This window comes from Felis catus, chromosome B1 (assembly GCF_018350175.1).
Source record: "Felis catus isolate Fca126 chromosome B1, F.catus_Fca126_mat1.0, whole genome shotgun sequence".
NCBI classification, from domain to species: domain Eukaryota; kingdom Metazoa; phylum Chordata; class Mammalia; order Carnivora; family Felidae; genus Felis; species Felis catus.
The window spans coordinates 173,674,825-173,687,045 of record NC_058371.1 but is presented as its reverse complement, the minus strand read 5'-3'; positions in this window follow the sequence as shown (position 1 = coordinate 173,687,045).

Sequence of the window (12,221 nt, the reverse complement as noted above, 5' to 3'; positions counted from 1 at the left end):
TCAGACCTGAAAACCCTCTGAGAATCAGGAATGTGGGGATTCAAAAAACCAACTGATGGGCACATGGGGAGTTAGGGCTAAAAGGGATTTTCAAATTATTTGTTTCAATCCCTCCTTCCTAAGACAAATGAGGAAACTGAGGCATCAAAGAATTAAATATGATATAAATCACTCTGCTTCAGACTGTGGCAAAATATAGAGAATTAAAGCACATAAGCAGTAATTAAGGAGATGGATTTCAGATGAAAAATGCATATAAGCATTAAAAATACCACTGACAAAAAACATACAGCTAATGATACACATAAAATATATAGCTAATAGTAATAACAAATATACAGCTAATAGAAATATACAACTAGCAATAACGGCAGCTTCTATTAATTGAAGATCTATTGTGTTCCAAGCACTATGCATCTCTCTCTCTTTTTTTAAGATTTTATTTTATCTTATTTTATTTTATTTTTGAGAGACAGAGAGAGAGAGAGAGCGGGGGAGGGACAGAGAGAGAGGGAGAGAGAGAGAGAATCCCAAGCAGGCTCTGCTCTATCAGCACAGAGCCTGACATGGGGCTCAATCTCATGACCGTGGGATCATGACCTGGGTTGAAATCAACAGTCAGATGCTTAACCAACTGAGCCACCCAGGAGCCCCACTATGCATCTCTTTTAAGCCCTATGACAACACTTTACAGTATATATTATTATTCCCATTTAGACCCCTAGTAAATTGCCCACAGTCTGCCACCAAGTGGCCAGAGCCAGCTCCCTGTTCTATCTCTCTCACTTGAAAGCTTTTTCCCACTATACAACACTGCCTCCCAGCTACCCAATGTTATAACACTGGGCATGCCAAGTGCCCGCGAAATCAAAAAACAGCCTGCTGCTTAAGTCCATTTGAAACTGGTTAAAAGCGTTATCTCAATTAGTAAAATTGTGTGATTTGGGACAAATCAAGTGAACACGTTAGAACTCAATTTACTCAGATGAGGGCAGCCGTCCTCAGTAGGGGACAAGAGACAAGATAAACTTTCACATCACTTCTGGTTTTAAAATTAATAGGATTTGAGGGGTGCCTGGGTGGCTCAGTCAGTTAAGCATCCAGCTTTGGCTCAGGTCATGATCTCTCAGTCCCTGAGTTCGAGCCCTGTGTCGGCTCTGAGCTGAAGGCCTGGAACCTGCTTCAGATTCTGTGTCTCTCTCTCTCTGCCCCTCCCTGCTTGTGCCCTGACTCTCTCTCTCTCTCTCTCTCTCTCTCTCTCTCTCTCAAAAATAAACATTAAAAAAATCAATAGGATTCTAATTTCTGTCATCTACTTTTCGTTCTTCCACACATAATGAAAATAGCATATGTTTTTAAAAGCAGCACAACCCATTTTTTACTCAACACGTGTTTCTAAAACCATTTTACGGCCAGTAAAACCCCTCATAGAAATTCAGTTGATGGTAGCCACGAAAGAAACGAAAGATAATAACTCAGGAAATGTTTTGCAATTTTTCAAACTAGTGTATAATGTTTAAAAAGGAATTTTTTAAAGATTATTTTCAATACAATAGTGGCATAAGATGATCTGGGAGAATAAATACTATATTTAAGGTTAAAATGATAATAATCACAAATAAGGGCTTATTCGGTGAGTTAACAAAGGAACAAATTTAAATATATTGTAGTGGCTGGGTCAAAAGAATTGATTTATTAATCCCAAGCTACTGATGTTACAACTTCAACTATATTTTTAGTAATTAATGACTAAATGGTAATTTTTGTTCAGATCCTTTTTATAAACTGTAGTGTAGTACCTATATTAAATGGAGGCATAAGCTAAATATTTGAGCAAACCAGAGTAGTCCCCACAAGATTTTAGATCTAAATAGATTTTCCTTCTTTGAATAGAAATAGAATTCTGAAATATTTGCAAGAATATATAAGCTATTGCCAAGGACAAGAAACCCAGTCTTTCCCACCGACTGGTGTTATCACAGGCCAGGGGAGGCATCTCAGGGTAAGCATTTCTGTGGCTGTATCTTAGATCTTCCAATAAAGGACTCTAAGGAATTTCATATACTGATAAGAAATAGAAATTAGAACATAAAGGAAATGATTTAAAAAACTAAGCCAAGCCATATTATTAAACAAAAAATAGAAAAAAGGCTTCCCTAGAGATTTCTAAAAATAAAATACTTCAGGCTGGCTAAGAATAGGTGTGAAAGACCTCACAAAGTACCTCTTAGTCATGGAATTCTATGAGCGTCTGGTATTTTTTAAAGTCTACGTTTGCTGTGAAAAAACTTTCACAACGTTGGACGTATTGCCAGAAGAGGGCACCCTTTCCCACAAAACCAAGGTCCGTTTGCTCAACTAACAGGTAAACCAACCTGTGGAGTAAAGCACTAAATTAACTTCCGAATTATCAGTAATAATGCTTTTTAAAAAATTATATTGCTAGTAATAAGTGTGGATGTATATGTATGTGTGTATTAATAATTAATAATAATAAGCTATTAATAATTATTTTGACTATATCTTGTCTAACCTTGGATAAACTTTCTTAGTTTAAGTTTGTCAATAGACAAGATCCTGGAAGGTTGATATTTTCCAGACCACATCTTAAACTACCATGCCTTGACCAAGGCCATGTGTATATGTATATGTATATGTAATTTAAAGTGTGAGAAGGAAACGAACTTTTGCATACCTGGCATGAGAACTCAGGAAATAGAAAAATTCCATTAACTTGGAAGTTCCTTCTGCTTTTCTCTGCTTCTCTCTTCTTCATCCTTCTCCATCCCTATGGGAGCTGCTATTTTAAATTATGTGTTAATAATTTCCTTGGCTTCCTTTATAGTTTTATCACCTACGTATTGCTTAATTTTGCCCCCTCCCCCCCCTTTTTTTTGCCTTTAATGTAACTATCTTACTGCATGAATTATTTTGTGATGTGCTTTTTTTGATCAATATTCAATGTTTGGGATCTATCTGTACTGATACCTGTAACTGTATTTCATGCATTTTTGGCGCTTCGTAGAGTTCCAGCCTATGACTATATCACAAACTATTGTTCATTGTCTATGCTTCTTTGGTCCACTTTTTATTTAGTTACTATTACAGGTGACACTGCTGGAAACTTAGCAAGAGCCTCTCACTACAGATGTACAACACTTCATCTAGGAAATTCCGCTGCCTGTTTTTGTATGGGCCCATTAAGGTGGGAATCATTTTTACATTTTAAACAGTTGAAAAAAGAAAGAAAGAGGAAAATATTTTGTGATAGGTGAAAACAATATGAAATTCAAATGTCACCGTCTACAAATAAAGTTTTACTGGAACATGAACACACCCATTCAGTTCCATGTTGTCTATGGCTGCTTTCCAACTACAGCAGCAGAGGTGAGTAGCTGTGATATCTTGAATATTAGCTACTGAGCACCTGGCATGAGTCTAGTCCAAACTGAGATATCTTGGCCCACAAAGTCCAAAATATTTACTATCTGGGTCTTCACAGAAGAAGTTGGCAGACCTTTGCTGTAGATTATATTCCTAAACTGGAAGTGCTACAGCATGGAGTATGTATATTTTCAATGACACTTGTTTTCCAAGGTAGCTCTACAATATACCAATTTATATTCCCATTGCCAGTGCATGAACATTCTCAAGGTTCTCATAATGGGGACAGGAAAACTAGATAGGCTATGGAGATACAGAAGCTACGGTTCTGTGCGTATATGAGCTGTGGTACTCATTTGCAACACTTTATAAAATTCTAAGCTGTTGCAGTAAGCTATGAATAATTATTTTGCCTATATCTTGTCTAACCTTGGATAAACTTTCTTAGTTTGTCAGTAGACAAGACCCTGAAAGGTTGATATTTTCTAGACCACATCTTAAACTACCATGCCTTGACCAAGGCCATGCATGCCCTGGGGCTCCCAGCTCCTTCATCTAGAGAGATTGCATCTAGCTAAGACCATTCATGGGCCTCCTATAAAACCAGAATGGTACAACACGAATGGAATGTAACTGGCCCAAATGCCATGTGCATGTGCATTTATCCTTCAATCTTCTGCTTGTGAGATCTAGAATAAGCTACAGAGTGCTCAGGTCCAAGCCGTCCTCATCATAACTAATGTGTCTTATGTAGCAAATATGTTAACACACAGCTACTGAGCACTGAAAATGAATCTAATCCAAACTGACATGTAATCCAGTGTAATATACTCATCAGATTTCAAAAAGTTAATATGATAAAAAGAATGTAAAATCTTTGTTGTTTTTAGGTGCTAAACTTGGGTAATTCGCTATCCAGCAATAGAAAAGTAATACAGTAGGGGGAAAAAAAAGAAGAAAATGAGATATTTCAAGATACTCTTAAGTTATTTTATTAATTTTCTCTTAATATTTGTATTATTTTAATTCGCTTGGCCAACACTGAATTTTTTAATAGATATTAAGCATGTAATACAACTACCTTCAGACATTTTTAAATGGATTGTTTTAATTCTGGCAATGGATGGTGCTGGTAGCAGATGATAATAGGGAAGTATTTTTTTTTTTTTTTTTTTTTTGCTCAGGTCATGATCTCATGGTTTGTAATAGGGAAGTATTTAATACCATAGAATCATACACTTAAAAATGGTTAAAATGGAAAATAAAATTATATTTTATATATATATTTTAAATAAAATATATTTTATTTATATATACTATATTATATTATGTGATATATATTTTATCATAACAAAAAAGAGTTGTTTTTTTTTAAAAAAAAAAAAAGCTTTTTTTAAATAGTTACTTTCACTTTCAGAGAAGAGTTTTATAAGGTTGCCAAAAAGAAATAGATAACCATTAATGCAAGAAAAAGAATTTAGTTTTACTGTGACCGGAAGTCTTTGTGGCTTCAAAGATGGCTGCAAGGGGGCACGGGCTGGCTCAGTGGGTGGAGCACACGACTCTGGATTTGGGGGTTATAAATTTGGGCTCCACCTTGGGTAGAGATTACTTGAAAATAAAATCTTTAAAAATATTTTTTAAAAAAAAAGACACAAACTATCTCCAAGGTCTGAATAACAAGTGTGCTTGTGCATGAGAATAGACATCACCTGTAATAATGTGACATTCCAGAAGAAAAATTCCTCACAAAGTGCCATCCATTGACGTTCTTTAAGGAAAAATGAATATTTTAAAACAGGATACTGAAAAAGATACTACATATGAAGCCCACATTAACACAAGCTTCAGATATAGGAATTATTGTTGAGAACACAATATCTCAAGTTTGAGAAAGGGCAGGATTTGTGGGTGTGGCCAATGCCCAACTCTCAGCTATTGTTCTGGATACAGTCTAGCCAGGCCTGTGTTCCCCAGGCCTTGCTGGCCACCAGAATCAGAACTTTGACTTCTTGAAATGCTAATTTCTTTTTTTTTTAATTTTTTTTTAATTTTTTTTTTTAACGTTCATTTATTTTTGAGACAGAGAGAGACAGAGCATGAACGGGGGAGGGGCAGAGAGAGAGGGAGGCACAGAATCGGAAGCAGGCTCCAGGCTCTGAGCCATCAGCCCAGAGCCCGACTTGGGGCTCAAACTCACGGACCACGAGATTGTGACCTGAGCTGAAGTCGGACGCTCAACCGACGGAGCCACCCAGGGGCCCCATGAAATGCTAATTTCTAAGTCCCATGCCATAAAACCCAATGGTTCTACCTATACTTCAGGTTTGGAGTGTTTGTGACTGTTCAAGTGTGTGAGTGTAAATCCATGCGAATGAAAGAATTTTTTTTAAGTTTATTTATTTATTTTGAGAGAGAGAGAGAGAAAGGGTGAGAGAATCCCAAGCAGGCTCCACACTGTCAGCACAGAGCCCTATGTGAGGCTCGAACTCACAAACCGGGAGATCATGACCTGAGCCAAGTCAGAGGCTTCACCACTTAACCAACTGTGCCACCCAGGTTCCCCAAAGGAGCTTTTTTTAAGGTCCCCAGGTAATTTTGGTTTGAGAATCACTGAACTTCTTTTTGTCAGTTGGACATCTCAAACAAATATCTGCATCTTGCGTGTCCTTTATTCCAGTGGTAACTTCTGGACTTCCCTTCTTTCCTCTCAGTGGCATTTAGGAAAATTGACCATTCCCCTCCAGAAGCACTTATCTCACTCACCTCCTGGGACACCACACTCTCTGGTGTTCTGGATGTGCCTTCTCAGGCATCTCTGAAGATTGGGGGGGTCCCAGAGCTTAGTCCTTGAAAGAAAACCAAGTGGGCCAAATTCACATACAGCCTATTTGGCTTTACCTCAAAGCTTCTTCAATAGAGATTTTTTGGTTTATTTAATACTTTTAATTTATTTTTTTAAGTAGGCTCCACACCCACTGTGGGGCTTGAACTCACGACCCTGAGATCAAGACTTGCATGCTCTACTAACTGAGGCAGCCAGGTGTCCCCAATATTTTTTATTAAATAAAGTTACTATGTCTATAAAGAGTTATACGTAATTCTAAAAGGGCTGTTATGAAAAGCAGCAGCCTTTATCACCACACCGTTTCCAAAACACAAGTTCATTTAACTCTTTTTAACTGGTTATTTGTATTTTCTTCAATAATTCTAAATAGCATGCTAATAGAAATAAGCGTTGATTTTTTTTTTTTTTTACTTTAAACATTATTTACTTATTTCCCACCATAGGAGATGATGATTTTACATTTTCTAACACATACACTCTCTCTCTCTCTCTCTCTCTCTCTCCCTCTCCTCAGTATCTCACCCTTCCAATGTGTTATAAGTTTGGTTAGATCAATATTCAGAGTTTACATTTTATGGCCATGTAACATGTAAACACTATTGAAAGCTAATTCATGGATTATTAATTTTTCTTTCCTGTGCCACTTATCTCTTGAGAGTTTTAGATGCTTTAAAAAATTTTGTTTAGGGGCGCCTGGGTGGCGCAGTCGGTTAAGCGTCCGACTTCAGCCAGGTCACGATCTCGCGGTCCGTGAGTTCGAGCCCCGCGTCAGGCTCTGGGCGGATGGCTCAGAGCCTGGAGCCTGTTTCCGATTCTGTGTCTCCGTCTCTCTCTGCCCCTCCCCCGTTCATGCTCTGTCTCTCTCTGTCCCAAAAATAAATAAACGTTGAAAAAAAATTTTTTGTTTAAATTTCTAATACTTATCACTAATTTGTCCCCAATCTTGTCTCCAGTTGAGTAAATCTCCCAGCACGTCCAAATACGTCAGGCACTTTATCACTTTCCATTTTTTTAAAGACTTAATTTTTTAGAGCAGTTTTAGATTTACAACAAAATTGAGGTGGGGGGTGGTACAGGGATTCCCATTGTAGCCCCAGCCCCATATATCTTCAGTCTTTTGAAACCGTATCTCTTGCTGCCTTCTGACCTGCACTTAGACTTCATGCACTGACATCCGGGCCAGCTGCACAGGGGTCGCTCAGATGGCTTCCTTCAATATCACCTTAGGGATACCTTTCATCTTATTCTTGCAGATACCTGGTCCTCAGATCTCATGTCTTCCTCTCATTTGGTTCACTCCCTCATTTGGGCAGAGTGTTCTGAACTTCACTATCCCGTGTTTTAATGCAGGTCTTTCCAGGTGTACTTTGTCAGGTACTCAGTGGGCCATTCATTCTAGAACCTCATGTTTGGGAAATTTTCTTGAGTTATTTTTTTGATGATTTCCTTCCCTCCATGTTTTCTGCTCTCCTTTTCTGGAATTCCTAAAATACTCTAATTTCTTTACATGTTCCCCCTTTGTGTATTTTGGTCTACTTTTTGGGAGAGTTCCTTAACTTTTTCTTTCAACCATTCTTTAGGATTGTTTATTTCTATTATTATGCTTTTAATTTCCATGATTTTAATTTCCACTATTTTCTATTCTCTAAATCCCCTTTTGTTTTTTTAATCATCAGGTTATTACTTAATAAATTTTCATTACTCTTTCAAGATACTAATTTTTCCCCCACATTTTCTTTCCCACAAATAATCTCTTTCATATAGGTTATTTCCTTTCTCTTGTTTTATTTTGTCTCTGTCTCTCAAATTGGAGGATGCTTAAAATCTGGTGATTCTTAGCTATCTTCTCATACTTAGGAGTAGAGCACATGGGCACCTGGCTGGCTTAGTTGGTGGAGGCGTGCAACTCTTGATCTTGGGGTTGTGAGTTTGAGCCCCATGTTGGGTGTTGATATTGCTTCATGATAAAATCTTAAAAAATAAAATCATAATAACTTTGGGAAAAAAAGAGTAAAGCACAAAAGAGCTGGTTGGAAGTCTGATGTACTACATGGCTTCAGGGTAAGATGACTTAGCTGCCCATTCCATTGGGCTTCCTTCTCCTTGGACTGGTTATATTCTCCAGATAAATCTCCAACCTCTACCCCATTCTGGTAAGATGGATTGTCAAGAAACCTGGGGCGGTATCAATATTCAGCATATAAATTTTTACTTATTCTTCCTATTTTCACTTTGGTAACCTGATCCTAACCCATATCAGGGATTCCTCAGTCAAGAGACCCTCAATTTAAACATCAGAGTATAAACCTGCTGTCCTCTGCTGGTGTGTGTGTCAAAGGAACAATTGTCACTGGCATGAAGGGCAAGAAGTCTAGAGATCTAACTGCTTCTTTTTTATAATTTCTAAAATGAAAATTTTTTTTAGTGAAAGAGAGAGCGTGCGTGGGGGAGAGGGACAGAAGGCGAGAGAGAATCTTAAGCAGGCTCCATGTGCATCATGGAGCCCAAGGTGAGGCTCAATCTCACGAACCTAGGATCATGACCTGAGCCAAAATCCAGTCGGATGCTCAACCAACTGAGCCACCCAGGTGCCCAAGATCTAACTGCTTCTTAAATACACTTTCAACTGATCTTTCTGTTCTTAGCCCCATTTTTACTTCTGGAAGCATCTTTGTCTACCAATTCCTGAGCCTTTTGGGGTTCTGCCTTTGAACTGGATTGTTCCTGGCTTTCTGCACCAGTTGAGGATTCAGTGCTCTTAAGGCTGCTAAGTCAGTTACTTTCTTCCAATGGCTTCCCAGCCTCCAAAATTTGTTGCTGTCTCCCACCTCTTCCCATTCTCTTTGTCCGTGTGGGTTTATATCTTCTTAAAATGTCCCTTTCTTTGCATCCTGGTATGGCTTTAGAAGAAGGAGAAGGAGATACATAGCCAACCTGCTATTTTTGGTGCAAAGTCTCAATCCAGGTCTTACGATTAATAAAACTTATATCTTAATGCTTATCTATGGGATTGATCCTGTGGTTTCAGGTTGTTTACCTTTCTGTTTTTCTTGTTCATCATAACAGTTCCTGCATCTAGACTTCTGTGTATTAGATTTATACCACCAATGTCGGAGAAAACTAAACCAGTCAATGTTTTAGCACATTCTTGTGAGACACAATAATGTTTTAAAACGTAGTTTTAAAGCTGAGTGTGGAACTTTTCCTGCATTACTAAAACAATTATAAAAAATTACACACACACACATGCGTACGTAACACGTAAGTGAATGCTAAGACATAAAGCTAAGCGATGGAACATTTGACATTCGGAAATGATAAAATTCACTGAAAACCTTTAATTATTTAGATGTCCAACTGTATAATTATCTAAGCCTTTAATTTGAGAAGGAGCCTGTCTAGAGCAAATTACAGTTGTCAAGCCGCATTTTAATAAGATTTCATCAAGTCAAAGTAGGACATAGCATTTTTCAGAATGTGATCATTACCAGTATTCAAGAACTGTGGAAAAAAATTCATTCGTGCTTTTTTGCATAAGCTATTTATCTGTGTGCTAGTCAGAGGACGTTTTGAAAAGCCAAACATGAAAAATTTAATAGCAAAACTTTTCAGTTATTTAAGGCACGTGGTGCCTGGAGTTGGCTGAGAAACAATTGGGGTTTTTGCCATTGAGAGGAGGCTGGAAGCCCTGATTGTCCCTCATCAAGCAGGTGATCCAGGGGGAAAGGTCATATGATCTGGGGACCTTTACTGAATTGTTTTATCTTCGTAGGCTACAGGAAAACTTAGGCTGACTTAAAACCCAAACATTCCCTTATTTCAGTCCTCTTCAGAGCAGGTAAAGGTCACTCTGGGATGGCTCAGTCAGCTTTGCTGTGATAAGGAATGGTCCCCTAAACCCCTCGTGGTTCACAGGAGCAAATGTGTCTCTCTTGGCCACATTACACGGCAGTGGCTCTGGGTCAAAGCCAGACTGCTTCAGCCAGACTGAACAGCAGCACCATCTGGGACACGTGGCTCAGTGGCAGAGGGAAAGAGAACCGCCTGAAAGATGTGGCACCTGTTAAAACGTTTTTCAAATGGGACCCATGTCTCATGTGCCCACATTCCACAGAGCAAAGCAAGTCACACGGCCAAGCCCAACACAGTGATGAGGAGGGGAAGTTTCTCCTCCAGCAGGAAGTCCCTGCATGTTGTATGGTAAGGGGTGGATATAGATCTACAGTAGAACCTTGGTTCGCGAGCATAATTCATTCCGGAAACATGCTTGTGATCCAAAGCACTTACGTATCAAGGCGACCAACGTCATGATCAGCGTCAGCGATCATGTGATGTTCAGCGTCATGTCCTACTCCCGTATTGCAAGGCATCTCTCGTTTGTCAAGTTAAAATGTATTAGAAACGTTTGCTCGTCTTGGAACGCTCACAGAACAAGTTACTCTCAATCCAAGGTTATGAAAATAGTATAATCTCTACAGGTAGAAAAGACAGAGAGAGAGAGAGAAAATGAGAGAGCAAGAGCAGGAGAGAGTGAGGGAGCTTAACTGATTTAAGAAAGAAAAGAGGATTTGAGAAAAGTTGAACAGTGATTAGTATAGGAAACTTTACAGGTTGAAAATGGTTTGTTTTTTACTTCAAAACAGTGGTACCTTAAGGAGTTTAAGGTTGGATTATCCACCTTAAATAATGATTTGTTGGTTGTCCTTGCAAGATAATTTATCAGAGACCAGTATTTCTTTTAACAGTACGCTCTTGGGACTCCTTTCTAACGCTATCCGTTCAAGAAGTACAAACTAAGTTCCACTTTAATGCAGGTAGAATTAACAGACTGAGTTGAGAAGATTGTAGATCAAAATGATTTGGGTAAAAAAGCAAAACACAATGTATCAGCCGGCTTCATTCGGAGCACAGCCATTTACCCAGTGGCTACCCAAACAGAAACTGTGGATCCTCTGGGTCCTGGCTTAAAAAGTGAGGCTCAATATTCAGTTGACAAAACAGTAATGTCTCAGAAACACCAGGAATTATGTGGTGCTCAGGAAAAAAAGAAAAAAGAAAACAAAATTTCCCTTCCTAGTAAGTCTCTTAGATTCAACACTTTGTAGGGGGATGGATACATTTTTTAGTCTAAGGCTTAGTCCCAAGCTGAGTGTACTAGCACTTTAGCGTTAGTGTTTAGAGGGTGTTGAGCTTTTTTTTTGTTTTTAATTTTTTAAGGTTTATTTATTTTTGAGAGACAGAGAGAGACAGACCATGAGCAGGGGAGGGGCAGAGAGAGAGGGAGACACAGAATCCAAACCAGGCTCCCCTGACAGGGGGCTCAAATTCATGAACCTCAAGATCATGACCTGAGCTGAAGTCGAACGCTTAACTGATTGAGCCACCCAGGCGCCCTGAGTTTTTAAACACAAACCTCTTAAGAGAGTTTTACCCTCACAGACTCTGACAATGTGGTCAGGGCATCTCTGCATCTGACCGAGGCAGGAACCAAGACATGCAGCAGTTCGGTGACAGCACTTTCCTGAGTCTGCTGGCTCATCAACGCCTGGCCAAATAGCCCAATACCTCAGGCCAAAGGACACGGCGATGCTTAACTGGTCACCCAAGTTCTAATGAGAATGAACCACTCTTTCCCTGAGATCTATCTCGTTGTGACAGGTTGGAGGTGAGGGGTAGAGGGCAGTGTGCTAGACCGGGCACCACTGAGAAGGAAAAAGAGATGTGAAAATTTTGAAAGCAGAAGCTGGGGTGAGGGAACACAAACCAGGCCTGCTGTTCAATTTCTAATGATCAGAAGGCCCAGTGGGGATTCACGTGCAAACAATTATTAAAATAAGTAATCAGAGAGGGGCATCTGAGTGGCTCAGTAGGTTAGGCCTCCGACTCTTGGTCTCTGCTCAGGTCAGGATCTCGCAGTTCGTGAGATCAAGCCCCTCAAGAGCCAGCCTGCTTGGGATTCTCTCTCTCTCTCTCTCTCTCTTTCTGCGCC